This window comes from Podarcis vaucheri (genome assembly GCF_965113315.1).
Source record: "Podarcis vaucheri genome assembly, chromosome: 2".
Taxonomy (NCBI): domain Eukaryota; kingdom Metazoa; phylum Chordata; class Lepidosauria; order Squamata; family Lacertidae; genus Podarcis; species Podarcis vaucheri.
This window is the reverse complement of record NC_138760.1, coordinates 44,462,685-44,490,595: the sequence shown is the minus strand read 5'-3', so window position 1 is coordinate 44,490,595 and position 27,911 is coordinate 44,462,685.

Here is a 27,911-nt window from a genome sequence, read left to right as displayed (position 1 = left end):
GACTTAATCCCCCTTTTTATTAAATAATATGTCATTCTTGGCAGGAATGACCAGGGTACACCTTGAACGAACACACTTCCTCCTCACATTGTAAATAGCAGGACATTTCTGAGGCATCCATAGCCACACATCTGACCTGCCAGGTATACAACACACTGTGCTTCTTCTGTCTTGTCTTTGCCAAAGGTCACCTGCAGTTGCAATATATGGGAATCGATGTGAGTGCAGCATTATCAGATTATAAACTGCACCGCTTTGAAGAAGAACAAAAATCCATGCCAAAAGTGGGGGGCTGGTTTCTTGGGAACAAGACACGTTTGCCTTCACGGCCTATAACTCTTGTCTAATCCCATCATTTGAAAAGTTTCTAGGTTGTTTTCCTCAACCCACCCATCAACACCCATCACATTGATGAGAAAGAAATAAAGAAACCAGGCTCAAGCACAATTATTGCTATATAGCTCCTCCACCTCACAAGACTGTCCTGCACATTTGTTGGGGTTCTGCATTAGTATATCCTTGTCCTAGACCTAGGAAATATACAAAGACAGTTGAAGGGTGGGCTGATGCCATGAATAATGTAAAGGCGATGATGTATTTGGGTACTGTAGATATTAGGGGACGTGAGAGGGATGTGTTTTGGAGAAAGCTGAAAAGCCTTTGTTAAGCTGTGGGTGAACATATCAGACGACACAGCAATTCTCCAAACAGCTCTTGTTTATTCACAGGTCAGAACAGAACTGAACAGTATACAGCTCAGCTGGCCTGCTTTTATAGGCAGCCGGCTGTCAACATTGTAGCAACAACAACCCAGGGTTTCCTGCCTAAAGTAACTGATGTGGACCTGAGTGAAAACTACATACACGATACACCATTTGGCGGGGTGAGAACTTCAATACATAACAGCCTTAGTGAAGGGGAAGGGAAGATTGTGACTTATAGAGAGTGGAAGCACTCCTCTAAGTAAGAAATATGGAGAGTCATTCAAGAGTTGAGGATTTTCTAGGGAAGTGGGGTTTCTCTATAGAGCTATGGGCGGTGGCAGTGTCAACAGAGAATGCTTAATCTTACTACTCAATATTTAAAACAATAGTTAACAATAGACAGTTTTGTATTTTTTAAATTTTATAATGATGTTGTGAACAACCAGCCGCAAGAACTGAAGATAGGGTATGCTAAAAATGCTGTAAAGTTTAAGTACTTATTGTTAGTGCTGACTCTTTGCAGTCCTGACTCTTTGCTGCTGTTTTTAGTATGGTAATTTACATTCTAATGCAAGAAACATGCTTCCTCTTTATTTGCTCTTCAGCTTGAGTAACTGCTCTGTGGAGAGGGAAAAGCAAGATATGATTTTTTTTGGTAAAAATCTAATCAATAAAATAACAACAACAACAACAATAATTTATTTATATCCCGCCCTCCCCAGCCGAAGCTGGGCTCAGGGCGGCTAACAAAAATAAATGAATATTTTATATTTATAAGATGATATGGTGATTATTTATTACATTCATATTCCTGAATTGTAGGGGGTTGGACTAGATGACCCTTGTGGTCCCTTCCAACTCTACAACATTATGATTCTATGAATAATCATATGAAAAGAAGCAGAAGGGTGTTTTTGTATTGGGGGGTGGAGTTCGCACACACACTGGCTAAGGACTGGCTAAGGACCTTGAAGGATGATGGCAGTTGAAACAGCTGCAATAGAAGTTTCCCAGTGGCTCTAATAACTTTAATACAAGACACAGTTCTTGTATTAAAGCATTGTGAAGGATTATGTGAAGGAGCAGAACCATGTCAAATATGATGAGCATTCTGTGTTGTCTAGCAAATATATTGATAAATCTTTCATGTCTGAGGGCAGCTTCACCTGAGTTGTGGTGCCATCTAGTAATTTCCTCCACATTTCTGTCATAGGGTTGGCACATGTGCCTGGGACCACATTTTGGAGTTGCAGATGCCATGTTTTTATGCTTGCGCCTCCTGTTTGCATGGGAAGACACCGAGATTTTTGTAACCACACATTAACAAATTTCCCACTGAGCCAGGCCTTGTAGAGGTGGGGGTGGGGAAGAGGGTTGGCTAATGTGGGACAGAGTTTCCTTTAGGAAGGAACTTATTCTTTCTGCTAAAGGGGGGTGGAGGAAAAGGGAGTACACAATGGAAATCCATTTGCTGCACTACTGTCTCTTCTTTAGTTTCCCTTCAAATCTGACAGGCCTGGGATTAAAGGGTAGGCTACAATGGAGCCTGACAGTACATTACCCATTAATGGTGCTGAATGTCTTAACAACTCAGCTATTGGAGATGCATTCAGAAGAGCATGTGAACTGCCTTTCTCCTTCAAAGCTCTTGCTAGACCATGTTTTCTTTTGTAGTTTAACTTTTGTGTTTGCAAAGAAGCCAACACAAATTGTGCCGCTCCTCTGCCTAGCGGTAGCTTTGGGGGCTATTTCTTCTTTTTTTTTACACTTCAATTAAGAAAAGTCATCAGTTCTAGGCTGAGGAGTGGGGAGAAAAATTATCCACTAAAAAAAAGATAAAGAATGATACATTTGCACTTTCTAAACATACCATAAGTTTGCCCTGATGGAAGCCTTGACGGATCACTGTGCTATTGTGAAGGCGGGTGAATTTCTGTTGCTAGCAGTATAAATTTGTGATGTTGTAATAATAATAATAATTGTAATCTACCTTTGGCATTCTAGACTGGAAACAAACAGAACATGTAAAACTAAGCAAAACTCAAAGCAACAAGCTTTAGGGATTCCTGATTGCTTGGCCAGCTACAACTGCTTGAACTAAGATAAATCCATGTGTTTTCAAGCACACTGGATTTTCTACTATGGCTTATGATATGTGAGCAATGTGGCCTTCAATCACCAACCTTTAATTTTTCCAACCCAATAGATCAGGTTTTTCCTGCTGATTGAACAGATGAATTTATATGGGGTGACCGTAAATCTTTAATAAAAAGGGGATTCATCCCCACAGAACCAAACTAAAAAGTTTTGTCAGGACAAAAAGTGTTTTCGAAGCTTTGCATTGCATTGGGTAGAGTATAGTTTTATGAAACTGATAAATTCATGTTTTATCACACACCCATGCGCAATGGCAGACTGGTAGATTGTGTGGTTCTACAAGGGGAGAAGAATGTGAGCTGTCACCATAAGAGTTGGACCCTTGTTGAGTTTGCCTATTTTGTACCTAGCCTTCCCTCCAAAGAGAAGTATTTTCACCTCACAACAATCCTGTACAAATGAAGCTGGAAAAAATAACGACTTGCCCATAACACAGTTAGTCTAAAAATAATGACTTTATATTTAACATAGGTGATTGTTTTTCAAGCACTTTAAAATAATTTTGCTTGACTAAATGACTAATGCAAGGCAGTTTAAAGGCAGTGGCTGAGTCAACAATTATATAGGGAACAACTGTGATTTAAAGTCCTCATTTTAAAACCAGCAACCAATGAACTAAAGCAGGCATAGGCAAACTCAGCCCTCCAGATGTTTTGGGACTACAATTCCGTCATCCCTGACCACTGGTCCTGTTAGCTACGGATCATGGGAGTTGTAGTCCCAAAACATCTGGAGGGCCGAGTTTGCCTAAGCCTGAACTAAACAACAGCTCTGGTTCATTCAGCTCTACTGTGGGCGCCATGTAGAAGGCCACTCTTCTGCATCAAAATATCTTGGGTCAACATTATGCAGAAGGCAGGTAGGGAAAAGGGAGCAAGGTCTGGCTCCCTAAGTAAATTTTCACCCCCCCCTTCTGTGTGGACATTCAATGTGTTTGCAGAAGGGCATCATCTAAAAGGGAAGGGGGGGGTGGATATGTTTGTTTGGACTTCATTGAGTGAAAAGCTCTCAGCCCCATGAGTGCTCTCTCGTTCTCTTGTCTAGTGGCTGCTCTGCAACTCCCAGCAAAAAGAGGGGAAAGGAGGAGCGGGGAGGAGGAGGAGGGGGGCTTCCTATTTGCACAAGTGGCTCAACTTCTTCAGGATTCTCTTGTGACTTAAGTTTATTGGTTTACTGAGCTCCGGGCATTTGAACTGCAAACGCCTTCTTCCAGAACAATGTGCTTAGGCCCAAAGAGAACTAGGCAACCAGGGCTCTTGAAATGGAGTGTGATTTCTTTAGGCCTGAAAAGGAGAGGGTGGGTGCTTGCTCTCCTTTCCGGTCTCTTGCATTGTTGCAGGGGGATGTCTGTGAAAGGGGAGGGAGGAGAGAGAAGGAGGCCAACTCATGTATGGTAATCAGAGATCGCCTTCATTTCATTTATTTTATTTCTCTCTACTAAAAAGCCTGTCCGTCCCCCGTCCCCACCCCCACCCCAAAGGGGATTAGCAATTATGGTGTTTTAGGTAGAGGAATCTGTGTAGCATGGAGGATGATGCATTGGGGACAGGGTGGATGTGAAGGTTTCTGTGTATCTAAGATCCTATGGAGAATTCTGTTTTCATCTAGAGGGGGAAATCAGTAATACTCTACAGTTGCATTGATGCAAATGCAAACACAATGGGTTGCTTGCTCTCTCCTGGGGGTAAATAAATGGGAGATTCATAATTGAAAACTTTCCAGAAAAATGGCTAGAAACAAGCCAAGAGGTGGATACTGATAATAATTTTTTTAAAAATCTAATAGTGGGAAAGGTTCTTCCTATGACTTATGTAGGCATGGCCACTCAGGCTTTTAAAACTAACATTTGTGAACATACAGGTTGTGTTAGAACTCGTGGTTGAAGGTTCCTTTAGTCCAACACTTTGTTCAATACAGGTTAAGGGAAAGCTAAGGAACACAGGTTTAGGGGTGGAAACTGACCAAAATGTGCAGCGAGCTCCTTATCATACGATCTGTCATAACTCCCTTCTGCAGACTGCAGACTTTAAGATCCAGAATAGGGACGTAGGCTGGCCATATCAGGATCGAGAGCAGGATCTCATTCTTGAAGCTAGCAAGGGAGCTGTTGCAAAGCCCTCAAAATAGCTATTTGGCCAGAGCACCCACCTTTTTCAACGATACCTCGAAGCTTTAAATCCAAGCCTGAGGCGGCCCAAGGTTTGCATGATGAGTTCCGCACATTGCGTGCCAACCAGAATCAATTTTGGCTGCCTTTGTATCAATTAAAATTTCCTCCTTGGGTTTCTGAGTATGTCTCGCTCTCTTGCTTTCCATAAATGCTTGTGGGCATGGCAGAGACGTAATTAAGCCTGAAAATAGAAACAGCTAACTCTTACTCATTCTGGAAGTGGGAGGCTGTGCTGCATGTCAAAACCTGGGAGGAGCGGTGGTGGAATTCCATCACAAACCAAGGGTCACTTTGCTTGATCATGTTAGTTACAAAATGACGCTGGCGCTTGTCCAGCTTTTCTTCCTACTTCCTCACTTGCATCCTAAGTCATCAGAATGTTTTCTTCATTTTTTGTGTGTGGAAAAGCTGTTTTGTCTTCCACCAACTTTCAGGAGCAACTGATATATCCTTATCTTCTCCAGTCATAAATTCTGTCACTTGCCTGAGAAGCAAAACTAACACAGTCTATCATGATGTACTTTATCCTCCCTCACAGAGAGCTGCTTGCTCCACAACTCATTGTTAACCTTGTTTCAATAGGATGTTAGTTGTAACCCAAGCAGAGATCAGATAGGCTAGTTGTCTGGAGGAGGAATTCCGATTTATCTAATCTTGACACCCTCACTTCCCCATGGGCTGCTAAAATAACTGGGAAAGGACAGAGCTGGTCGCATCCTCAAGCCACAAATCACTGATTGAAAACCCCTTTGCTCAGTGGGGACACAATAAAGCAGGTTTCAATGAGAGGAAGGAGAAGGATCCACAGAGAAAGGTTCCCTTATCTTAATAAGAGTCTGATGAATTGCAGAATGCAGCCACTTTGGGCTGTAAGACAGAGTCCAGCAAAACATTTTAAAGCATTTGTTCAAAGTCAAAGAGATGACTTGGAGGTGGGGGGGGGAGGGGAATGTGTCAGTTTTCCAGTGTGGTGTTAAACTGGGTTGAATTGGGGCAGAACATAATGTCAAATAAAGCTTTGTTCTGTGTATCCCCAAGTCAGAGAACAGGTTCACACAAGCAACACCAGGTGATGACTTCCATGCTTGAATGAATCATTCTAAATCTTGCAGACTAATTTTTCATTATGATGATGATGATGATAATGATGATGATATATTATTTATACCCCGCCCATCTGGCTGGGTTTCCCCAGTCACTCTGGTTGGCTTCCAACAAAATATTAAAAATACAATAAAACATCAGACATTAAAAACTTCCCTAAAGAGGGCTACCTTCAGGTGTCTTCTAAAAGTCAGATAGTTGTTTATTTCCTTGACACCTGATGGGAGGGCGTTCCACAGGGTGGGCGCGCCGCCACCTGTAACCTCACCTCTCACAGTGAAGGAACCACCAGAAGGCCCTCAGAGCTGGACCTCAGTGTCTGGGCTGAAGTTGGGGGTGGAGACACTCCTTCAGGTATACTGGGCCGAGGCTGATGTCACATCACTTCAAATGCAATGTTATGCTTTCTTCCCACTGAATCAGTTGCAGTCATTCGTCAACCATCACCTGTGATCTGCAAGTAATGTGCTTGCAGTGCAGACTTCTGATAAGGGGGCACCAGCAGCCCTGGATTTATGGCAGTGCAAACTTTTCCCCTGCACAGGGCACCAAGCCGAGGGGGCTCAAAATTGAGAACATCCATAACTGAGAAGACCCATTCTGGGGCGTCAAATTTTGGCTTTGCACAGGGCGCCATATTAAAAAAGATTACCAAAGTCTGCCTGTGGCACAAAGCTTGCTACAAGCGACACCTTGTTAAAACATCTCCACTGGTTGCCCATCTACTACTTACTGTAGCTGGGTTCAAGGACCTTGTATTAATGTACAAAAACCTGAACAACTTCAGTCTAGAGCAGGGGTAGGCAACCTAAGGCCTGGGGCCCGGATGCAGCCCAATTGCCTTCTCAATCTGGCCCATGGATGTACAACAATCAGCATGTTTTTACATGAGTAGAATGTGTCCTTTTATTTAAAATGCATCTCTGGCTTATTTGCGGGGCCTGCCTGGTGTTTTTACATGAGTAGAATGTGTGCTTTTATTTAAAATGCATCTCTGGGTTATTTGTGGGCCGTAGGAATTCGTTCATTCCCCTCCCCCAAAAAATATAGTCCAGCCCACCACGTGGTCTGAGGGATGATGGAGCAGCCCACAGCTGAAAAAGATTGCTGACCCCCTGGTCTAGAGTACATTAGGGGCTGCCTGAAACCAGCAGAGATCATCTGTGTTGCTGGTTGTCTCCTGAGTTGGTGAGTCTCATTTAACATCAGTACAAAACTGAGCGGTCAGGGTTGTTAGCACAATCCCGTGGAATGCTCTTCCCATAGAGGTTCAGCAGGTGCCTTCTGTATTAGCTTCCAAACATTTGCTATTTTCATTTTGTGTTTTTCTTAATTGTGTTTTAATTGTTGTAAACTGCTTTATATTTCTCAATGAAATTGTAGTATACAGATTTTTTTATATAAAGGAATAAATAAATTGCTCAGATGAATTTTCAAGAAGGAGGGCACAGGGCAGGCATCTATTTTGGGGCCTGGCAATGGCCCAAGGTTGCTGGGTGTGACGCCTGACATGGCTGTAAGACAACATGAGGGAGTCCAGCGTCGCTTCCTCAGGAGAGCTCATGAAATAGAAACAATATTGCTCTTGGAAGTTGTTGAGCCCTCCAGTGTGAAAGTGTTTAAAAACGCACAGCATCTGCTGGACACAATCCTACAGGAATGTTTGTTGAAATTGATAGGAATTACACAAGGGCACATCTTAATGGTGTTTGTGTATAAGACAATGTTGATGCTTCTGGGTTGTGCAGATGTTTTCTCACAACAAGATGGCTGAGGCAAGTGCCTGTCCATAGTTTCTTCTTTTTTGACATTATCATCAACAATGCTTTTTCATTTGCCTTTTTTAAAGCAGACAGACATATGCAAATGAGGAATGGCTTTCTCTCTCACCCTCCCCCACCTCTGCCAGTCAGGAGGGGCAACTGCTCTACCTACACAGCTAAAGCTTTCTCCACACCATGATTATATACAGTTTTAGGTCTGAATTGTGTGCAGACAACAGCTCACCCTGTGTGATATGATATGATATGTGAGCTATCAGGAAATGAATATGTAAAAAGTGATATGATCCCCAAGGGACGCTTGCTTTTTTGGAGAATTGTCTTACCAAGAAAACATAGGACATGACAGGTTTCATTAAGTTTTCAGTTTACATGAGCACGACTAGATAAATAGCTGACCTGATTTGGATGTTGGTAGATTTTGATTTGTGGAATTAATATATAAGAAGATTTCCTGTTTCTGCCTCATAATTAATTGTGCCACTGTGCAGTTTCTTGTTAACTCGTTGATGCCATAAGAAGCATCTGGCTTCCCTTAACCATTTGGAAAAGGCTCTCTGGCTTCACTTCCAAAGAGTTAACAAAAAATTGACTCTGGCATAACTGGCTGGAATTGAGTAGGCATTCATGTGCATCCATGTACCTAGCACTCACCCCAAGACATAAGGTATCAAAGAAACCTTTTCAATGATGGGATTTATGGGAGGGAAATGATCCAGTCTTATCAGTACTACATGGTTTGTTTGTTTTCTGCACACTTTCAAATTTAAAATGAGGTGATCATTACAATACGCTCAGTATTCATAAACCACAAAAATATTTTAAAAATAAATATGACACTTCTAGTGGAAGCACGTGATTCTTACATTGGGGGGGGGCATCTTGTCTTGCATAATAGGCAGTAACATTCTGAGCATCAAAAATTCCCTATGGTAAAGATTATGCTTTCATCTAAAATTAGCATATATATTTTTTCCAATGGGTGGGTGGGAAATTGGGAAAGCACTAGATATGTTTTATAGGCACACTTCAGACTCACAGACCAATTCCTTTCCTACATCGTAAACACAACAGACGTTGAACTTCTGAACTTTTAAAAATTAGTGATATAAGCAAGTACAAATGTGCCAAATGTGTGTGCACTGCCTTTCCTTTTGGGGAGGTGAATCCCCCCCAAAACCCACCCCCTTTTGATGCTGTCCCAGAAAAATCATAAAGATGTGCTGCAAGATGTTTCACAATGGAAATGCTCTTTTCCATCAGATTCCCCTTTAAAAATCCTTCTCATGACAAATCCACACACATTTTGAAGAGTCACTTCCCTGTGTGTTTAATTGGGGCTACTCTGAAAATGAAATTTTGAGGAAAAATTCAGCCATGCAAACAGCCCATCCTGCTTAAACCTGGAATCTTATCCACAGCTCTGCACAACAAAATTCTGTTGATCTCAAAGAAACTTGCACAGGTGTGGCTGTGTAGTATTTCAGCTTATAGGATTTTGCTATTTTACCTACAGCTCAACAGAACTGCGGCTTGAACCAATCTATGATAGCTGTCTGTAATATTATCTCAGAAACCTTTGGATTTTGACCTAAATACACACCTGCACTTCATACCCTTTATATATTATATATTAACTGTTATCTCTCCATATTCCTTTACTTTCTAAATGTGACCTGGACATTTCACACAAAGGAGGGTGTGACACTACAAGATAAGCATTCCAGACTACACAAGTGGGCAACCCAAATGGGATGTTTTTAATGATTCGTGTGGTGTAGTGCTTAAAGTGTCACACTAGGACCTGACAGATCACAATTCAAATCCCCACTTGGCCGTGAAGCTCACTGGGTGACTTTGGACCAGTCACTGCCTCTTAGACTAACCTACCTCTGCTTGCCAGACAGTGACAGAACCATCTGCTTCCCACCCCCCTTGACCCTGAGCCAATCTTGGGATGGCCCCCGGGAAAGGAGAAGTAGAGAACATCATTTTGCAAGTGAAAGTCCTTGTGCTGAGCTTCCACTGAACTGACTCATTAGCTGAATCCCGTCCACAATGTTTTACCACCTTGTACAACAAACAAGTTTACGCGTAATATTGCAAGAGTGTCACCAGTAATTAAGATAGTTATTCTACTTTTCTCCCCAGTTTGTTTGGGTTTCACATGGCTAAATTGACTCTCAACTGGAAAGTGAACAACATGGAAATTCTGGAGTTAGACAGGTCAACTTTTTGTCAGGTTGCTATGTTGTTTCTAGAGAGCATGAAGAGTTACTTATAACTGTCACTTAAATCTAGAGACTCTAGGTCCTTCCCGGTCCTTCCCGGTCCTTCCCGACACTCTGGGTGGGCAAACCACTACTTCCTATTACCATAGTTTAAGCGCTAGTTATGTATTACATTCAGACTTTGGGAACCAAAAGGACCATAAGTGTGGGATGAAAGAGCCAAGCTGCTCTGGGCCTCTGTTGTGTGGCCTGTTTCTAAGAGGGTGATAAAATGGCAGAGGCAAAGAAGATAGATCATACGCCAGTAAATGCTTTTATTGGTGCCAACATCTGAAAGAGAGTCACCATTTTCTTAAACCATTTCAGCAACAGCCAGTGATTTAAAGAGAAGGCCAGACTTTACAAGGGGACAAACCTCCCTTGAAATCTTTCTTTTACTCTCTTACACCCCCTCTCTCATTCTTTCTTTTCTCCCTCCCCCATTTCTTTTCTCCTCCTCCTCCCCCCGCCCCCCCCCCGCCTTCTCTCAGCCCTCAAAAGCTAAAGTTGTTACTCTAAGTCCTTTTTGGGGAGAGAGAACCGTGATGAAATTCCTGTGTTGGCACGGCTGATGTTAATGGCTAACATTGGGGGCAAAGGTCCTCGAAGGCCCCCACATCTGCAGCTTTGTACAGGCCTCACCTCCGAAAAGGCCTCAAAGTGTGTAGCCAGCCAAGGCCTAATGTGTATTAGCAAGACAAAGGCCTGAGGAGAGGAGGAAAGGGGATGAGCTTTAATTTACTGAAGATTTATTAGGGCCTCATGAAATCGGCCTGAACCACCCATTTTCTATATCATCTGCACATATCTAAAGGAGATGGCTTTGTTGTGGGGAGATGGTCATTTAGAATTATCTAGCCACAAATCTTGCTGGGATAAAAGCTGTCGAGACAGGAGCAGGACGTAGAGGCAAGTTCACACTCAGAACTCCGATTCGGAAATCTGGAAATCTGGAAATGTGTGTGTTGCCATTCAGACTATATCTCTCCCTCCATCCCCCCTTTTTTTTTTACTTGTAAGATGCTGGTTGATCTATTTTTATAGGTTATATCTTGTCTACACAAACATATAAAGGGGTTCTCTTAAGTGAGGAGATCATGCTCCGGTCTTGGGGAAATACATTTTGGAACCCATCTTATGGGAGCGTTGTTTGAACAAATCACCAGTGAATGGTCCTGCTCAGAAGTTATCATGACATGTAGACCAACAAGTGGGACCATGGCTAGCCCTGCCTGTGACATGGTGTGTACTGACTAGCCCTGCTCCCTGGCATTCATGTATACAGTATGAGCAGCTGGAGAGACCAAGCTTCTGTGTTTCTGTGTACATGTGAATATCGCTGCAGACATTCATGCTTTATGTACAGATGCTGGCAGTGGAGCTAGTTGGAGCATGCAATGTTGGGGGTGGGGTTACACATGCATTGGTCCACACATTAGTGATGACTTCTGAGTAACGCTACTCAGTTCAGCATATTTGCTGAATTATGAGCTCAGATGCTAGTTTACTGTTAGTACACCTGAGGGGGTCTAAATGGCTAGAGGTTTTAAAGAAAGCAAGTATGGACTCCCTTCCCTTTTGTTATATTAATTTATTATTTCATTGTGTTAAATAATAATATCCTGCTTCCTCCCTCCATAAAAGAATTGCCATACAATCAGTGGTTAACAAATAAAAATGGAAGCATAAAAACAACAATCCAAACAATAAACCCCAGATTATTAAACAAAAATAGCCACAAAATGTGAAGAAACAAAGAGAAGCCCTCATAATAAATGAGGACCTTTCCAGATATACCATTTATAGCACTAGAACATATTGCCGTGTTTTGGAGGGTGATTGTACGAAACACCCTGATACACATAAAAGTGAGAAATTGCATAAAATGCCTTCCACTCAATGAAAAGATTGCAGAACCATTCTGGACCTTGAACAAATCTCAGAATTATTGTGATGGAAGAAAGAGCAGTTGCAATATTCCAGAATAGCAGTGGAGCACTAAGGATATAATGTGGCAGCATGTGGAAGAGAAACTAGAAGGGCCCTTAAACAGCTATGGGATCAAAAGCTTGCTTTAACAAGGAAACCTTTCAAATTCCAGCAGAACACAAATAAAGAAAATGATCTCGCCTTTGAGGGAAATACATTTTGCATATGTAGCAGCATCTGGGAGAAAGCCCTTCTCATGTGCTGACACTAACCAGTGTGGTGTAGTGGTTAAGAGCGATGGACTCGTAATCTGGTGAACCGGGTTCGTGTCTCCGCTCCTCCACATGCAGCTGCTGGGTGACCTTGGGCCAGTCACACTTCTCTGAAGTCTCTCAGCCCCACTCACCTCACAGAGTGTTTGTTGTGGGGGAGGAAGGGAAAGGAGAATGTTAGCCGCTTTGAGACTCATTAAGGGGAGTGAAAGGCAGGATATCAAGTCCAAACTCCTCCTCCTCCTCCTCCTCTTACCTTAAAACAAAACAAAAACTTTCAATACGAAAATAAAATTTGTGCATTCAGCTTGGATTTGCTGCAATGTGAAATTCAATTCCAGTCTGGGGAGTCTAAAACCCAAATCTTTTTTTAGGACTACTTCATATATATTCTGCATACAGTGGTACCTCAGGTTACATAAGCTTCAGGTTACAGACTCCGCTAACCCAGAAATAGTACCTCGGGTTAAGAACTTTGCTTCAGGATGAGAACAGAAATCGTGCTCCGGCAGCGCGGCAGCAGCAGCAGGAGGCCCCATTAGCGAAAGTGGTGCTTCAGGTTAAGAACAGTTTCAGGTTAAGAACGGACCTCCGGAACGAATTAAGTACTTAACCCGAGGTACCACTGTATTTGTGTTTTCTCTGACTGGGCTTTTTTAAGTGTTAAAATGACTTGAAGCAATTATTTTAAAGTAACTATCCATGAGTAGGTATGTGTTGATTGTTATACCCATGCCAGTTTTCTCAGAGAGCCGTTTCCCCATTAGACCCATTCCCAAGTACTATAAAAACCTTAAAACACTTGGAGCAAAGTATTCCTGCAGATGCTGGAGTGATAAGCTAAATGACCTGAAATGCCTTGCCTATGGCAAGCACCAGTATCTCTCTGATGTTAAAGGTGTATGATATATCTCAGGTGAATGCCATAGCCTTAGGTACCTAACATTTTTACCTGCCCTACTCCTGTTGCTTTAACACCCACTCAAGAAATGAGAGATATGAAGCTTTCCCCTTCGCTTCATCTCCATGGTAGGAAAAGATTCGCCTGGTGGATTATTGCACATCAGGTAGCTTTTAAAGGCACATGAGCAAGAGAAATATTTTGCAAGGAAATGAAAAAAAAGGTTGGCAACTCTATACATCCTTATGTTGTCATTTGCACATTTAGTTCCAGTATTTAACCCATTAAGAAGGTACAAAACACCCTAAAGCACACAGGCTTGTATAGATTTGTGTCTGTCTCAAAGACAATCAGCACACCCTGAACTGGGGGAGGGAAGGAGAAGGCAAGTTATTCAGATGAGAATATTGAAAGGCAGATGTTCATGGGGAACACTGTGAGCTGGTGAAAAGAATGTGAAAGTAGCAATCAAACTGCACGTTTCCATGGACTTAATGCTCCTCTTGCTTTGTGGGCTGTAAAGTCATGTCAGACCTAATCTATCCTTAATGAGCTCTCTCCTTCTCTCTGTTGTGAAGGGATACTCACCAGCAAATGCAAATTAACACACAATTGTCTTGTCGGTAATTGTTAGAGGCAATCCATCCCTCCTACTTCCTGAACAAATGCCCATCTCCATATCTCCCCCTTGGAAACTCTTATGGACTGCTGCTGCTCCTGCTGCTCTCCATGGTAGATTTTTGCTCATATTCAAAGAAACAAACAAGGAGGGGGGAAAACCAACTGCCTCATTTCTGAAGGCTGGATGTGATTCTTCTGATTATAGACAGTGTTGTGGCACCTTAAAGATGGCATAAGATGAAGTCCATGATCTTCTGATTAAGTAAATGCAAAACCAACAAACCAAATCTACTGAAGCTGTAAAGATTTAATGGGCGTGAAAGGAGGATTTTGCAGTTTGTGTGTGTATGAAATTTGCAAACTTTGAACACTGCAAGTCAGGGAGAGTTAATGCTATGAGCTGTTGTGCACAAGAGCAATACAGAGGAAGGCTGTCTCTTCCTGCTTGTGTTAGGGACCTGACCTTCTATTGAGGGTACAGCAGCTCTAAAATTCAAGGAAGCTTTCTTGGCTTTTAGGGTGTGTCTATCAATAGCTCATTGAGTGAAGTTTTAAGGCTCCTCAGTGAAACTCCAGACTTCCTGCACTACTAGTACAGCATCCCTATGCTGAGGATCGCTTTAAGTAACAAAGCCTTAAAGGACTGATTTTAAGAGCCCCACTTGCCTCATCTAGGATACTTGCTTTAGCTACATAAACTCCCACAGCTGTAGCTAAAATGACCCTAAGGACTGGATTGAACAACAATTCTCTGGAATCAGCAATTGACTTTAATCACACCTCCCTCCCCTGTTTTCTAAACCAGTGCCATACATTCTCTCGCAAAGTGTAACTGTACAAAGTTGGGTTTTTTTAATAGAATAGCTCTTTAACTGTGCTCATGAGGGCTCGTTCAAAGATAAGAAAGTTTAGATAACAATCCCAGTTTTGTTTCTTTTCTTCAAAGCCTGGTTTTCCACTCAGGTAGAAAAGCTCTTGTGCCTGGTCTTCCAAATGGAGTACCATTATACAAAAGAAGCAAGCAAATGAATTGGCGTGTCAAATCTGTCTCCAAGAAACCAAAGTGCTTACTAAGGTAATGAGGATTTTCATTTGAATAATTGGCAGCTGTTTGGCTTCAGACAAACCAGTGTGGCTCACAGTAGGTTGATATTCTGTTAGTATTTTTTTAAAAAAAATGGCAACTTGACAACAATGGGTATTGCTTTCTGCCCATTCATGTTTTGATGCAACATTCACATTCCTGCCTAACAAATATGCACAGAGTAGGAAGTGGTGTGGCCATGGGCTTCTATTTGAAGGCTGTCTGGTCCAAGCCTGTTTAAGCCTGATGAAAAGGAGAGCAGGAACCTTGAAGTGGCACTTGGATGACACACCAGCAAGTCACCTGGTCAAAGCTCTTTCTGTTATGGTGAGATGCATTGTATTTCTATTTAAAATATTGCAATTATTTCTAACCTTACAACTATATGTAAACATATTCAAAGTTTATGCTGCATTCTGCCCCCCCCCCTTTTTGGTCTTATGTGGGAATAGGCTGAATATTCAAATTACCTACTTTCTCCTGAATTTGCCTTTAGTAATTTAATGATAAATTGCTTTATTAATAAATACCAATGTGCAGGGCTGGTTTTAGTCACTTTGACAGCCATTAGACTTTTGCCCCTTCTTTCTTTACAGCAGATTAGGCCTCTGATTTGTGCCTAAGTTTTTGCCTTCTTAACATGTGGGTCTATGTTGACATGGGCTCCAGCTTCTGTCAAGATCTCTAGCATAGGTTTCTCTCAGAGTGTGATCATTATGTGAGATTAAATTGTCATTCTGTCCTTTACTGCTATCACCCAGATCTGTGGAATTATCTCCCAAAGGAGAACCATGTGGTTACATCTCACCTAGCCTTCAGGAAAGGCTGAAAACACACTTTAAAAAGGGCACTTGAGTCAGATTTGGCTTAATAAGAGTTTGTTGTTGTTCTGCATTGGCATTTCTTCTAAACATAGGAGCTTCTGGAAGTTGTTTTTAAGTGTAGTAAGGACATAAATCTGTAGAGAGGTGGGGTGCTAGTGACTGAGGTAGACAGTCATCTACCTCAAGCTATGCTCTTAGGCCTATTCTGAGCCTCTATGCAGACAGGGTCAGTATTGGAGAACTTTTCATTTCACTCACCAATTTCCTTCTTCCAGACTATGATGACATCAGCTGCACCCCTCCACCCATTTCCTCGCTATTAATTCCAGGAGTGTTAAATTCCTTCCCTACCCTTGTCATGCTTCTACTGGGACTCTTTATAACACTCCCTCCTTCCTGGTCTTTTATGTTCTGGTAAGAACAGATGCTTGTGCACTGAGAAGGTAAATTCTGTTGCAACTCAAGCAGCTATGCTGTACCTTACACACACACACACACACACACACGGTAGTGAATATGCAAGAGGCCATGGGTATAGCCAGGATTTATGTTGTGGGAGCATGCTTTATGTTGGGGGGGGGCAGAACCAAGATCTGTGACCTGATTGGTCAGTTAAGTATTTTTATTTATTTACTTGATTTTGAGGGGCAACTGCCCTCCTCCTGCACCCTCCTGGCTATGCCCATGCAAGGGACCAAGTTCAGTTTCTGGTTGTTGTTGTTTAGTTGTTTAGTCGTGTCCAACTCTTCGTGACCCCATGGACCAGAGCACACCAGGCACTCCTGTTTTCCATTGCCTCCCGCAGTTTGGTCAAGTTCATGCTGGTAGCTTCGAGAACACTATCTAAGCATCTCGTCCTCGGTCGTCTCCTTCTCCTTGTGCATCTTTCCCAACATCAGGGTCTTTTCCAGGGAGTCTTCTCATGAGGTAGCCAAAGTATTGGAGTCTCAGCTTCAGGATCTGTCCTTCCAGTGAGCACTCAGGGCTGATTTCCTTAAGAATGGATAGATTTGATCTTCTTGCAGTCCATGGGACTCTCAAGAGTCTCCTCCTCCAGCACCATAATTCAAAAGCATCAATTTTTCGGTGATCAGCCTTCTTTATGGTCCAGGTCTCACTTCCATGCATCAGTTTCTGGTATCTCCAGTTAAAAAGATCTCAGATACCCAAGCTTGGAAAGATCCCTCAGCTTGGAGAGTCCAGTCAGAGTAAGTACTAATGGGCTAGATCAGGGATACCTGATGAGTTGTTGCTGCAGCACAACTTCCACCATCCCTAGCTATTGGCTATGATCATTAGAGCTTTTGGGAATTAGAGTCTAACAATATCTGAAGGGGCTAGATGGATTGATGGCTGATCTGGTTAAGGTTCCTGTTATCAAAGCATATTTTATTAAGTACCAGTAACTTTGGATCGGTGACTGTAGTTCACACCCCCGGATTATCAGAGCATCTCACTCACAATCAAGTGGTTGGATAGCTTGAGGCTTAGTTCATTTGAGGCATCTAATGTTTGTCCTTGCTGCCTCTCTTCTCTCTTCAAACACACTGGCTCAGATTTCATCAGGTCACCTTTAAGGAGGTAACAGCCTGGTTGCTTTTTTCTTCTTCCCAAGACACTGACCTGGTATATACTGAGGGTCTAAAGGAGGTTTCCTCCTTTTCTATTAGTGTAAAAAAAAGAGGAACAGTGAGCAGAAAGCTAAAAATGCAGATTGAACTGCCCTAACATCTCAAATTAGGGATTTTTTAAAATAATATAAATAGAAGCTGGGATATGTTGATGAATAACCATGCAAATGTACCATAAGAAGCTGCCTTATACCAAATCATACCATTGGCTCACTTAGCTCATTCTTGACTATATTTGCTGCCTTCTCCAGGGTTTGAGATATGGGACACTCCCAATCCTGCCTGGATATATCAGGGATTGAACAAGAGGCTTTCTGCACACAAAACAGATGTTCTGTCACGGAACTACAACCCTTCCTTTCTGTTTGGGCTCTTAAGTTTTCTATGGATTAATGTATCATATAAAAGCCATTGGGGTTGTAATCTTGATGAGTTCTAGACTTTGTGATCTCCCTTGTTCAGCTTCAAATTGGTAGATCTGACCACTGTTGTTGGTCACATCAAGATTACTATTGCTTGAATTTTGCTTTGTGTGATAATCTGTAGTCAATGTTCTTAAATGGTGTTGCAACATTATGGATAGATTTTGCTAGCAGCAGTTATTGTTACAGAGAGCTGTCTTTTAAAGGTGATTTACCGTCTCTGGCAAGGAGCCCACACTCAAAAGGCTGCAAGTTTTTCAGAAGTAGAATATAGTCATGGAGGGTGTATTTCATGCATTCAGCATCTGAGCAGTGGAAAGCAGTAGAGACTTGAGCAAAATAATATATCCTGTGTCGATGTCAGTGCAGCCATAAGTCACAAGTTTTTAGAATTGGGGTGGTGGAATAATCCTTTTCCAGGTAACAAATAAAAATAATAATTTAAAAATGGCATTGTTCAGCCCATTTATGTTTGGAGAAGATAAAGGGGATTTACAATGCAATCCTATGCATGCTTATTTGTAAGTAAGTTCCATTATGTCCAATGGGGTTTACTTCCTAGTTAAGTACTTGGCAGTCTAATAAAAAGGTTAATATAAAATAACCTGCCAACATATATTTTTAGCTCAAAGGGCATTACAGAGTCATAGAGGAAATTTCATTCCAGGTAACAAGTGATCTATTATATGCCTATCTATCCTGTATTTTTTCCCTGGGACAAACTGCCTGTGTAATACCGCATAGATCCCTGGATCTATGCTAAAATAATGTATAGATTGGGCCTAGCATAGCCTCATTTCAGACATGAGTACTTCATGGACCTTAACAGAGGTGAGATTCTGAGCATATTTATAAAGATAAAATGTCACTATTGCTTGATAGAAATCCAATCATTTCATTAACATGTTTCCAAGATCAAGGGATGCATGGAGATTCTGTGAAATGCTGTCAGCACTGAACAGCTTTTCACTGAGAGTTGTTGCAATTAAGCTTCTTAAAATCCACATTTTCATTATTCATTAATGAGCTAGCTCAAAATTATGCCCATCAGTTAATTAATGTTGTCACTCTGTCCATCCATCCTCATATATAGTGATATATTGTCCTGTATCGCCACATATTTTTCTCCTGCTGCCTGTATTCAGTCTCACACTTTCTGCTTTTGTTTATGCTCATGCTATACCTCTCAATATGAGATGCTCACATTTATCCCAGAGCTGCACACATTTCCAACGTTAAAATTTTATCCTGCATTTTGGGACTCTGTGGGGCTTTTCTTCAGTGCCTCCTCGGTGCCTGGCTAAAGTTCAGATCCTCCAGGCATTGTCTGAAAAACCACTATTCATAGCCAGATTAACCCTCAAATACCAGGCTACACATATTTGAGCATTTAGAGCATTCCTCCTGGAATGGAAACCTTGCGAGCAACACTGGAAAGCCAAGACTTCCAGTACAAAAGAAGTGCATTGCCTTTGATCTATCAGGTTCGGTCATTTGTAAACAGCAATTAATTGGCTTTGTCAGGCTGAGATCCTTATCATCTTTCGGTCTAATTTCCCCTGCTCGATACATTTCCTCCACTATAAAAATATTCATCACCTATCCCTGTCAGCACTGATTAAATCTAATGCTCCTCCTTTCAGCTCCTCTCCCAAGTGTGGTTGTAAAGCTGTCAGCCCAGCTGCTTGACAAGAACCAGGCCCCACTTCCTTCGTCTTTGTCTCCTGAAGGAGGGAAATATTTAGGTGTCATTGGGTGGGTGGCTGCTGTGGAAGCCAACGGACCTCAACCGATTCGTTGATTAGAGCCTGTGATAAGAGGAGAAGCATTTCCAGGGGGAGCAGCTGTGATATTCCTGGTATGGCAGGGACTAGGATTCCCTCCTCCTGAAAGGGCCTCTTCGGAGCCCACTTCCTGCCTCTCAACACTCTGAATTCTTCTCAGTTGTCTGCTTGCCAACACTTGCAGCCTTAGGAGTGAGGAGATGACAGGAATATCAAACGTCTTGAGGGGAGGCACCTATGAGTCACAGAGGGACAGCAGCTGCTGCATCCATCAAGTGCCCTGCAGCCACTTGCATAAATAAAATATCTAAGCACTTGTAGACCTTGAAGATATTAGTTGATACAGGATTAAAGGGACAGAGCTTTCCTTGGCCTCTTTGATCTGCCATACTTCAGTATCTCCAGTGTTGAGGCCTTTGAGCCATTAAAATCCAATTACATGTGTTAAGTGCCCACTGAGGACATGCCTACACGGAGGTTTGTTGGTACTGGATCGGTGCTGTGTCAGCACATCTGATGGCATACCTTAGTGTGCACCTATGTGAACATGGCTTACTAAGATCCGCTGGATAAGCCCTGCTGGTATTATCCTCACCATCCGGGGAGTTTCTCTGTCAATGACTCCTGGCCACAAATGACTTTGCGGCCACCATTGGAGGCAGTGTGATAACCAGTTGCTGAGAATCACAAGTGGGAAGAGTGTTTCTTTGCATTCTATAGGGGACATGGGAAGGTGCCTTATACCTAGGACAGGCCATTGGTCCAACTTGCTCAGCACTGTCTACCCCGACTGGCAGTGGCTCTCCAGGGTTTCCGGAAAGGGATTCCTCCCAGTCATATTCTTGGGACCTTCTGCATGCAAGGTTAATGTTCTACCATTGAGCTATGATCCTTCCTTACAGCAGCTACTACTATACTATAAGATCCACTGTCCTGTGATATCATATATGGTGTGTACGGTTGTTGGCCGTATATTAATTTTGCTGTGAAAATGTGTGAGATTACGATATTGTATTTATTTGCATTATCTAGAGTTGGTACTTTGTCCATGGAGTTTTCTTGGCAGGGATACTGGAGTGGCTTGCCGGTTCCTGCTCCAGGTGGATCACGTTTGGTCAAAACTCTCCACTATGACCTGTCCATCTTGGGTGGCCCTGCACGGCATAGCTCATAGCTTCTCTGAGTTATTCAAGCCCCTTCGCCACGGCAAGGCAGTGATCCATGAAGGGGCATGGATTTTACTTTCTTGGGCTCCATGATCACTGCAGATGGTGATAGCAGTCACGAAATTAAAAGACGCCTGCTCCTTGGGAGAAAGGCGATGGCAAACCTAGACAGTATCTTAAAAAACAGAGACATCACCTTGCCAACAAAGGTCCGTATAGTTAAAGCCATGGTTTTCCCAGTAGTGATGTATGGAAGTGAGAGCTGGATCATAAAGAAGGCTGATCACCGAAGAATTGATGCTTTTGATTTATGGTGCTGGACGACACTCCTGAGAGTCCCATGGACTGCAAGAAGATCAAACGCATCCATTCTTAAGGAAATCAGCCCTGAGTGGTCACTGGAAGGACAGATCGTGAAGCTGAGGCTCCAATACTTTGGCCACCTCTTGAGAAGAGAAGACTCTCTGGAAAAGACCCTGATGTTGGGAAAGATTGAGGGCAGAAGGAGAAGGGGACGACAGAGGACGAGATGGTTGGGTGGTGTTCTCGAAGCCACAAACATGGGTCTGACCAAACTGTGGGAGGCAGTGGAAGACAGGAGTGCCTGGCGTGCTCTGGTCCATGGGGTCATGAAGAGTCGGACACGACTAAACAAGTAAACAACAACAGAGTTGGTACTACTGATGAAGCCCAAGATGGGGAAACAAGGCTAATATTCCAGAAATCCTTGTCTTAGACTCTGTGAAAGGATTCTGTGGAACTGCAGCAACCCTTCGTGTGGATTGTTCGACATTATGAACAGGCAGGTGGAACAGACAGTTTCACATATATGGACCTTATGCATAAACTGATTAGAGAATGAACTGATCCACTGGTACTTCTACTTTTTTCGTTGAAATTTGAGTTACTCTCTTTTGAAATCTACAATTCAGTATAATGAATAGTGCAAGGTTAATGTTCTACCACTGAGCTTGGTCCTTCCTTGAACAGTGGCATCTGGCTCACCACTGTGAGTTTAGGATGCTGGAATAGATGGGTCTGTTGCCTCATCCAGCAGGGCTCTTCTGATGTCCTTAAGAGCAAACAGCAGCATGAAAGGGCTGTTTTAAGTAGGAAAGGGCATGGATTAAGTCCTGCTTCTGCTATGGCATGCTCCTAAACCAGATCGAGTCCCACCCATGGATGTTGTGTGCTGGCTGGAAAAGAGGAATATCCTAACTCCAAAATGCATTTCAAATCCTGTGTAGTACAATCCAATTTCATAAACTGCAAGCTTGCTCTGTTGGGCCTACACCAATTCCTCTACAGTGTACAGGGTTAAGTACTTACTGTAATTTGTTCCGGAGGTCCGTTCTTAACCTGAAACTGTTCTTAACTTGAAGCACCACTTTAGCTAATGGGGCCTCCTGCTGCTGCTGCGCCGCTGGAGCACGATTTTTGTTCTCACCCTGAAGCAAAGTTCTTAACCTGAAGCACTATTTCTGGGTTAGCGGAGTCTGTAACCTGAAGCGTATGTAACCTGAAGCGTATGTAACTTGAGGTACCACTGTAATTCCACATGACTGATAGACAAAGAGGGGCTGACAGGGAAGTTGGGAGGGATACATGTTCAGAGTAGTGGCTGAATCCCTATGAAGTAATGCCTCTGCTCTACAGTTGCTGGGAGAGATTGGAAAATAATTTTAGCCTAGTACACTTCCATTTGGTCACTAACGCGTTGAACTTCAAAACAGAGCATTGATACACGGACACATCTTTATATAGGTATACTGTATGTATATATGATCAGTGTGTGTCTTCCAAAGGACATATAGCAAAATATTAATCCACCAATAAGGCCTGGAACACTTGTGCTGGAAAATCTGATACAGGTAGGCCTCAGTGCTAAACTTGGAGCATTATCCAGCTAATCAGCACGCTCTAGTGTTTTCTACTGAAATCAACTGAACTTAAAAAATTCCATTGAACTTCAAAAGGCTAAAACAGTGAATGAATTGTGTCTGAGCAGATGCCTTTTAATTGCCCCTATTTGTGCTAGGAATTCCACCGTGGCCAAATGCTGAGAGGAATGGCCAATGCAGGGAGCGGTGGGGGTGGGGAGTGGAATAGCAAGTTAATGCATGACAGCTTTTACTTTTTTAAAAAAATATATAGAAACAAATGTGAAGGCTCTCCCAATGAGAAACACTGTGGAATTGTTTGTGCTTGCTGGGTGGTCTTCTTTTCTTTAATTGTTGCATGATAAATCAATTATGAAGTTCCTGAAGGCTCCTGTTGCTTTAAAAGATTGTATTTTGTGAGATTTATATGTTACTTTTCTGAAGATAAGACAGATAAACCATTGGCTAGGGTCACTAGATCAACAAATTTAGAATTAAAGATTTATCTGGAACTACAGTTATTGATACAAGGTATACTCTTAGATCTCTCTCTCTCTCTCTCTCTCTCTCTCTCTCTCTCTCTCTCTTACACACACACACAAAGTTTCCAACATTCAATCACATTGTGGAGAAGTGTAAATTTTTGTGGGGTGGAGGTGGAAGAAGCCCAGCCCCCTTAGCAACTCATTTTAGAGAGCTATAATCGGTCATGATTTGTCTAAAATTGTGGACAGGGAAGGCTTGTTATTTTCATTAAGAGCCCTTAATAAGCTGCACACTGATTTAAAGTAATTGAGAAACAAAAAGTAGAGTGGAGCTACTGAGTAGCAGACTTTATTTGCAACTAGCAAAACACTGAATATAGGGTTGGAAGGGTTGGATAGGCTCCTGGGTAGATGTAGTGAAACTCTGTGGATTCTGTGTACTATGGCAGTCCTCTGCAGAATGCTATTTTGAGTCCTTTGGGCAAGGGCCAGGCAACCCAACTTCAAGGCCAGAGAGCAGACAAGATGGAAATATAGTTGATTGGTGGGTCATTGGTGGTTGATTGTTTTGGATACACCCCTGACAGCAGTGGCATAGCGTAGGTTGCCAGTGCCTGGGGCTGCATGAAGGAGTGGGAGGGAGGGGAACAGATGGAGTACACATGTACATTCAACTGCCTAATGCTGTCCATGTCACCCAGAAGATCGCAGCCACAGAAATAAGAAAAGAATAGTCATTTCATTGTCTGGAGAGGTCGCTTCCTGGTTTGCATGAAGAAACCATTTTCAATGGAGCCCAGCAACAGAAGAACGTAGCTGTATTGAGGCAGCACCGGGTGTTGAAATTTTGTGCCTCTAACAATTTTGCTTCTAAGGAAAGCACTCTTGTGCCCCTGCCATGCTACACCACTGCCTGACAGTAAGTGGGTGCTCCTTGATCCAGAGACAGAAGTTGTATAGAATCACTACTAGGTCAAGCTAATGCATCAGCTATGAGCCTGCTTGGACAGAGGTGGCTTGGCTGCAGTGATGCCTGCTGTTAACTTCCAGAACCTGAGACACACCTGCATGCAAAGTGTGTGCTCAACTCTACCATTTCACTATGGCATGTCCCCATTTGACCTTCAGTTTGCTCAGCAAAGTTCTAATGGTAAAGTTGCTGCTCTCTTTTTTAGCTTTTGTTAATATTTTGTGCCTACTTTTGTTGGAGAATTTTGATAGTAATTGAATTATTTTAGCTGATTGGTTTTTTCCTAAGAGTTGTTCTTTTTTTAAATCCACTTGGAAATTTTATACAAAGGGTAGAATATATGTATTTTAAATTACATAACGTATTTTTGCAACAGATGTTCATTCCTGCTAAAATGGAATTGCTGTGGGTCAATATCTTTGTAATATTAAAGAACTTCCACCACAGAAAACCCCACCTTTCCTGATGATGGGCATTTTGCTAGTTTCTCTTAAGAAGCAATAATCTGTCCTGTGTGCCAGTTCTCTTTCACATACACAAGCCTGCACAAAGCTTTAAGCCTGCCAGTCTATTACACGCAAAACAAATCCAACTTTCCCAGGAATCAAATTGAGCAAACAAATAATAATTCCTTGTGATGGAAAGTGTATTTAGAATTGTAAGCAAAAATGAGTTCCATTATCTCACAGTGGTGAACTGGGTCCCTTGGCATATTTGTAAGTGCAGTTCAGACAGATTTTTTAAAACTATTATTTTTTTACTACAGGAGAAAAAGTAAGTGGCCTAACAATAACATTAATGCACACAGCAAGGTAGCATAAAATATTGATAAACCCAAAAGAAACAACGCAGCCCAAATCCAAAGAACAGAAGCGTTTTATTCCAAAAATAAAAAAATGCCACCCTCTTTACCCTGCTCCTTTGATTTCGCCCTCATTCTGTAACTAAAGCTGGTATGCTATGCATGTTACTCTTGCTATGGGGAGATAACTTCACCTTTATGCCAAAACTTCAACAATGTTGCACATTAATGCATATTTCTACCTTTGCTCCAGATATCTGCTGGGTTGGCTGCTGGCAGAGGTGTAGATACTAAGGATATAACTACCCTCAAAATAGAAAGAGCTGATAAGCCTTGCTATGAAGTAGTGGAGAACTTGCCACAGGGATACTGTTTTTGATAGCATCTTTACAGCAAGATGTTGGGCATGAATGGGTATGTGGCTCTAAACTCCCTGACTGCTGTCTCTCAGGTGGATGTTTTAATGGTCAGTTTTACTACTAGGTCTTTTCCACCCTTGTTCTCAGCCTGGAGCCGCACTGGGAACACTCTGGCCCATGGGCCTAATTAGGTCTGGTCCTGGTCCCAGTTTGGCCTGCAAGGCTGTTCTCCACAAACCACACCCACATGCCCCACATCTGATACAAAGGAACTATTGGAAGCTCCCAGTTGTTTCCTTGTATACAGTGCTGGCAGAAACTCCACTGCGCAGCTAAATAGACCCACTTTGGCTGTTTGTTTGAAGTCCTCTGTAGAGGGACACTCCACTTGGACTCCAAACATAGTGTGTTATTCCTTCTGTTGGAAAGGGACCACAAGGGTCATCTAGAGTCTTGCATCCAAACCACTCATCTCCAAACAGAACATTTTCCCCTTGGCTGGCAGATATCTGCAGAATACACAAAAAATGATTCATTTGAAGGATCCACTTTCATGGCCTATCCGTGGCAAGTAGCCAAGAGTCATCGAATATGCTTTTGAATACATTTGCTGAGGATCAAATGTGGCAGAGAGTTGTGGGCTTCCCATGGGCATCTTGTTGGAGACTATGGGAAATGGGGAGCTGGGACTGGACAGGCCTTTGGTCTATGCAGCAGCACTCCTCTTAGTCACATACACTTCTTCTGTGTTAATATTTAAAACTTCCCTCGTTGTGAGAAGCCAAGCTACAGGGAACCAGGCAGAGGGCCTTCTCGGTAGTGGCACCCGCCCTGTGGAATGCCCTCCCATCAGATGTCAAAGCGATAAATAACTACCTGACATTCAGAAGACATCTTAAGGCAGCCCTGTTCAGGGAAGTTTTTAATCTGTGATATTTTAGTGTATTTTTGGTTTCTATGGAAGCCGCCCAGAGTGGCTGGGGAAACCTAGCCAGATGGGCGGGGTACAAATAATAAATGATGATGATATGATGATGATGTAGGGCTATGTGTGACCCAGAATCTGTGCAACAATCAAGCATAGTTTCACAATATCAGTAATGCTAAGACACAGGTATGGGACGTGGGTGGCGCTGTGGGTAAAAGCCTCAGCGCCTAGGGCTTGCCGATCGAAAGGTCGGCGGTTTGAATCCCCGTGGCGGGGTGCGCTCCCGCTGCTCGGTCCCAGCGCCTGCCAACCTAGCAGTTCGAAAGCACCCCCGGGTGCAAGTAGATAAATAGGTACCGCTTACCAGCGGGAAGGTAAACGGCATTCCGTGTGCTGCGCTGGCTCGCCAGATGCAGCTTTGTCACGCTGGCCACGTGACCCGGAAGTGTCTCCGGACAGCGCTGGCCCCCGGCCTATAGATGTGAGATGGGTGCACAAACCCCAGAGTCTGTCAAGACTGGCCCGTTCGGGCAGGGGTACCTTTACCTTTAAGACACAGGTACATGAGCATAGCCAGGATTTATGTTGCGGCGGATAAGACTTTTGTTAGGGGCAAGGCAGATCTGAGCTTTCTGTAACACGATTGGTCAGTTAAGTTTTTATTATTATTTATTTACTTGATGGGGGCTGGCAGCTGCCTCCCTGGCTAGGCCCATGCACAGGTACAGTGGTACCTCGGGCTACATATGCTTCAGGTTACATATGCTTCAGGTGACAGTCTCTGCTAACTCAGAAATAGTACCTTGGGTTAAGAACTTTGCTTCAGGATGAGAACACAAATCGTGTGGCGGCGGCGCAGTGACAGCAGGAGGCCCCATTAGCTAAAGTGGTGCTTCAGGTTAAGAACAGTTTCAGGTTAAGAACGGACCTCCAGAACGAATTAAGCACTTAACCTGAAGTACCGCTGTATTCATATCATTCTGACATCTGACTTCAGCTCTTTTGTTATCTTTCCTTCTTAAATAGTTCCTAATAGCTCTTCCTGTGGCACCTCTTACTCATTTTTTCTTTCCTGTACACATGCTCTCCCCACCCCACCCCCCAAACAATCACATTCATCTCTTCCAACAAAAAGTGGTTTAAATAATGTATAATTTAAGGCTCTTTTATGCACTTTCATGCTATCAATTATGTATATCAGATGCTGGAAGTATTTGTTAATATTTCCTTGTTGTTGTTATGGTTGGTACTTCCTCCTCCCTGCCTCCTTCCGTTTTTCGATGCTCAATGCATTTAGTACCAGAGGGGTGTTCAAAAATTTCCTTTGGAAATTGAAATATATCAACAGCATGCTGTAGGTATAGGAAAGCTTTGAAATCTAAGAAAGTATGTCTTAAACAATCCAATTTCCAGCAAGGCTGGAATCATAAACACAGAGAGAGCTGATTTCCCTATTTAGAAAACATGCATGGTACAGCTCACCTGAGACTGTATCACTCCAGACTGCTGCTGTAAGTTGTTTGAACACAGCCCTGCCCCCCCCCATGTAAAAAGAATCTCCTGGGAATATAGAAATATAGTCTTCTCAGAGGGAAGACTAAACTATAATTCTTTTCTCGTACTTGCTAGCTTTTCATCAATGGCTATTAGCTATGATGACTATGTTT